The 5,380-nt window shown below is 43.7% G+C and overlaps 1 pseudogene; it reads right to left on the bottom strand.

Annotated features, from left to right (window-relative positions):
- Nucleotides 1–4: 4 nt before the first annotated feature.
- The window catches only part of LOC135566592 (matrix metalloproteinase-14-like), a 7,551-nt pseudogene continuing 2,175 nt past the window's right edge, over nt 5–5,380 (bottom strand).

Here is a 5,380-nt window from a genome sequence, read left to right as displayed (position 1 = left end):
ATTATGTCGGTATTCCATTCGTAGGGGATCTGCGGGGTTCCATGCCCCATACCGGCTGTTGAAGGGGTCCGGATATTGTAGCCCAGGAGTATATTTCGGTGGTAGCAGAGGATGGGACCTTGCCCCACCTGGAGACAGGTTTCGGGTAGTCGCTGTCACTGGTGCGAAACTCTTCATCAAAACGCCAGTATCTGCAGGAGAGGAAGGTGACAAGATGGATCATGAAACCGTGTGGTACAAAGGACTAATGACTCACAAGAAACTCCCTTTTCTTCAGTTCTCGGTCTTTCAACACTCAGGGCCAAATCTGTTTTCCCTTGACTAGAGGAATGATATTTATCAATAACATTTCAGATTTAAAAAGAGCTCATCAGTCAGTCAGTTGAGATCAGTTATGGTAGGGTAAATAAAATGAAATAAAATGGTATTGAAAGTCCGTGTTGCCCAGCAACAACCCCAAAACATCAAATCAAATCAAATTTTATTTGTCACATACACATGGTTAGCAGATGTTAATGCGAGTGTAGCGAAATGCTTGTGCTTCTAGTTCCGACAATGCAGTAATAACCAGCAAGTAATCTAACTAACAATTCCAAAACTACTGTCTTATACACAGTGTAAGGGGATAAAGAATATGTACATAAGGATATATGAATGAGTGATGGTACAGAGCAGCATAGGCAAGATACAGTAGATGGTATCGAGTACAGTATATACATATGAGATGAGTATGTAAACAAAGTGGCATAGTTAAAGTGGCTAGTGATACATGTATTACATAAGGATGCAGTCGATGATATAGAGTACAGTATATACGTATGCATATGAGATGAATAATGTAGGGTAAGTAACATTATTTAAGGTAGCATTGTTTAAAGTGGCTAGTGATATATTTACATAATTTCCCATCAATTCCCATTATTAAAGTGGCTGGAGTTGAGTCAGTGTCAGTGTCAGTGTGTTGGCAGCAGCCACTCAATGTTAGTGGTGGCTGTTTAACAGTCTGATGGCCTTGAGATAGAAGCTGAATTTCTTCAGCCTCCTGAGGTTGAAGAGGCGCTGCTGCGCCTTCTTCACGATGCTGTCTGTGTGAGTGGACCAATTCAGTTTGTCTGTGATGTGTATGCCGAGGAACTTAAAACTTGCTACCCTCTCCACTACTGTTCCATCGATGTGGATAGGGGGGTGTTCCCTCTGCTGTTTCCTGAAGTCCACAATCATCTCCTTAGTTTTGTTGACGTTGAGTGTGAGGTTATTTTCCTGACACCACACTCCGAGGGCCCTCACCTCCTCCCTGTAGGCCGTCTCGTCGTTGTTGGTAATCAAGCCTACCACTGTTGTGTCGTCCGCAAACTTGATGATTGAGTTGGAGGCGTGCGTGGCCACGCAGTCGTGGGTGAACAGTGAGTACAGGAGAGGGCTCAGAACGCACCCTTGTGGGGCCCCAGTGTTGAGGATCAACGGGGTGGAGATGTTGTTGCCTACCCTCACCACCTGGGGGCGGCCCGTCAGGAAGTCCAGTACCCAGTTGCACAGGGCGGGGTCGAGACCCAGGGTCTCGAGCTTGATGACGAGCTTGGAGGGTACTATGGTGTTGAATGCCGAGCTGTAGTCGATGAACAGCATTCTCACATAGGTATTCCTCTTGTCCAGATGGGTTAGGGCAGTGTACAGTATGGTTGAGATTGCATCACTGCTCTAGAGGAGATCTGCATGGAGGAATGGGCCAAAATACCAGCAACAGTGTGTGAAAACCTTGTGAAGACTTACAGAAAACGTTCGACCTCTGTCATTGCCAACAAAGGGTATATAACAAAGTATAGAATGCATAAGACTGTATTTACGATAGCATAGCTTCATAAGGTCCGATAGAGACCCAATCCTTTTGTTCCTCAGTCTTCCCGCGCTTTCATTCAAACCCATCCCCTTTTCTTTGTGTAACCAGCTGTAATATCGGTTCCTTCCATAAGGGACGTTTTCTTGTATGACATAATTAGTAATTTATGTATGATCCAGCCTGTGTATATGTAATTCTGTGTGATTATTTAGGTATGTAGTAATTAAATAATTAAACCAAAATTTGTATTGCTGATTCAACTTGTTAGCCAGGGTTCGTGAAGATAACCAAGAATTTTACAACGTTCAGATGAGACTGAATAAGGTGACGATTAATAAATGACTGCTATTGATATAAAAGATTACCAGGTCTTTAAGAGTTTATTCGGAAGACAACGGCTCTATAAACATTCTCTAATAGCATGTCATATAATTTAATCCGGCATAGAAAAGACACAACAGCACCCATTAGATTTAAACTATTACACATAAAATAAACTTAATATATGCGAATAACATAAAATACACACCTTTGAAAAAGACACATTTTCCATCATGTCATTCATAACCAGAGTCTATATCATCAGGTAGTCCAACCCAGAAGACCGAGATAGGCATTGGGTAGTTGTCCAGGACAAGGTTCCTTCTAACTCTCCAGAACCAGCGACCCTGGCAACGACAGAAGATACCATCAGAACATAATCACCTACGTCATCCTCTTTTGGGAGATTAGAATGGAGTATGAAGTAATACAACTATACAAAACAGTGTATTCTTAGACTAGCCCTGCTTCTCACCTTGAAGACGAACATCTCCCCTCGCAGCATGGTGACCGTATCAAAGTCCCCGTCACAGATATTGGGGGTAGTGTGGTCTGGCTGCTTTGGGGGGCGACGAGGCTCATCCCTCCTGATGTAAGGGGTCACCGGCACTGGATCAGGCCAGGGGATGGTGGGGTCTGGGTCGGGTATCGGAGGGAGGGGAGGTGCGTAGGTGGGATCTGGTTCTTGTTGGTCTGGGGTATAGGTAGGGCTGAAGGGGTCTGTCTCAAGGGGAATATCAGGGGTGGTGATGGGGGCTCGGTCTAGAGGAGCAGTGGTGGTGGAGTCTAGGTCTGGAGGAGCAGTGGTGGTGGGGTTTTGGTTTGGGGCAGTGTCATCATCAGCGGTGGCGGGTGGGTCCTGAGTGGGAGCATTGTCTGGAGATCCTGCACAATCCAAGATGATGACATTATAAATGCTATGGGTTTGACAATGAACCTCACATATATCCCTACATGCTTTCTCTGCCCCCACCCCTCTCCCGTTTCAAGTTGTATTAGTCGTATGTACAGGATACACATGGTATACACAGTCCAATGAAATGCTTACTTGCAGGTTCCTTCTCGACCATGCAACGACTCCGGGATGCTGGCCTTCTAGGCAGAGTTCCTTTGTCCAGTGTCTATGTTCTTTTGCCCATCTTAATCTTTTGTTTTTATTGGCCAATCTGAGATATGGCTTTTTCTTTGCAACTCTGCCTAGAAGGCCAGCATCCTGGAGTCGCCTCTTTATTGTTGATGTTGAGACAGCTGTTTTGCGGGTACTAATTAATGAAGCTGCCAGTTGAGGACTTTTGAGGCATCTGTTTCTCAAACTAGACACTCGAATGTACATGCCCTCTTGGTCAGTTGTGCACCCGAGCCTCCCACTCCTCTTTGTATTCTGGTTAGAGTCCGTTTGCGCTGTTCTGTGAAGGGAGATCTTCAGTTTCTTGGCAATTTCTCACATGGAATAATAATAATTCTCAGAACAAGAATAGACTAATGACTTTCAGAAGAAAGCTGTGCTAACATAATTGCAAAAGGGTTTTCTAATGATCAATTAGCCTTTTAAAATGATAAACTTGGATTAGCTAACACAACGTGCCATTGGAACACAGGAGTGATGGTTGCTGATAACAGGCCTCTGTACGCCTATGTAGATATTCCATCAAAAATCTGTGATTTCCAGCTACAATGGCTATTTACAACACTAACAATGTCTACACTGTATTTTTGATCAATTTTATGTTATTTTAATGGACCAAAAAAGTGTGTTTCTTTCAAAAACAATGACATTTCTAAGTTACCTCAAACTTTTAAACGGTAGTATAAGCATGTGTGTGCATGTTTATCTGTGTGTGTGTATGTGATGGCTGTGGGGGCCTGAGGGCAGGCTCCTCACCATATATCTTCTGTATTCCATTCCTATCATCCTCTGGGAGTGAGAAGATCTTTGTGTCCATGTACTGGTAAAGGGGAACCATCAGAGTGCCCCAGACCCAGAGCATGGCCTAGCTCATGCACCGCAACCAGGAAGCGGTCAATACCTGGAGGGAGAGAAATGGGAGAGAGGGAGAGAGAAAAATAGGAAGAGGAGAAAGAAAATGAATATGAAAAGATATCAATAGGATATTCATTTTGAACAAGGAAATAGTAGCGGTAATAGTGATTGAGGGGGAAATGGGGGCAAACGGGACGTGGTTGTCAAGGATCCAGAGTTCATCAGCGTCAAAGTGCGTGTCTCCGCCTATCCCGGACCCTGGGTAGTAGGCATGAGCCAGAGACCCCCCCCTCGCCCTCAAACAGAGACATGTCTCCATGGAAATCAGATGCAAACAACAGCATGATCTCTAGCGTGTCCTGGCTGCTGTTAGTGATGTCTTGGAAAGCGACATTTTCAAAGCTCAGTGGAGTCACGCGCTGCCACACCTCGAAAGCTCTGCGGATGGCCTCCAGTGTCCGAAGCTCACCAACCTTTGGGGTGGTGTTCATAATGCTGGGAGAGGGGGTTGAGGCTAAGACTAAATATTCTTTGCACATACACTACCGGTCAAAAGTTTTAGAACACCTACTAATTCAAGGGTTTTTCTTTATTTTTCTTTTTTTTAAACTATTTTCTACATTGTAGAATAATAGTAAAGACATCAAAACTATGAAATAACACATATGGAATCATGTAGTAACCAAAAAATTGTTAAACAAATCAAAATATATTTTACATTTGAGATTCTTCAAATAGCCACCCTTTGCCTTGATGACAGCTTTGCACACTCTTGGCAGTCTCTCCGCCAGCTTCATGAGGTAGTCACCTGGAATGCATTTCAATTAACAGGTGTGCCTTCTTAAAAGTTAATTTGTGGAATTTCTTTCCTTCTTAATGCATTTGAGCCAATCAGTTGTGTTGTGACAAGGTAGGGGGTACAGAAGATAGCCCTATTTGGTAAACGACCAAGTCCATATTTTGGCAAGAACAGCTCAAATAAGCAAAGAGAAACGACAGTCCATCATTACTGTCAGTCAATACAGAAAATAGGTCAATTTCAAGAACATTGAAAGTTGCAAAAACCATCAAGCGCTATGATGAAACTGGCTATCATGAGGAACGCCACAGGAATGGAAGACCCAGAGTTACCTATGCTGCAGAGGATAAGTTCATTAGAGTTACCAGCCTCAGAAATTGCTGCCCAAATAAATGCTTCAGAGTTCAAGTAACAGACACATCTCAACATCAACTGTGCAGAG

Source organism: Oncorhynchus nerka, unplaced genomic scaffold (assembly GCF_034236695.1).
Source record: "Oncorhynchus nerka isolate Pitt River unplaced genomic scaffold, Oner_Uvic_2.0 unplaced_scaffold_4150, whole genome shotgun sequence".
Taxonomy (NCBI): Eukaryota; Metazoa; Chordata; class Actinopteri; order Salmoniformes; family Salmonidae; genus Oncorhynchus; species Oncorhynchus nerka.
The sequence above is the reverse complement of the archived record's forward strand: the minus strand, read 5'-3'. Positions and strand labels throughout refer to the sequence as shown.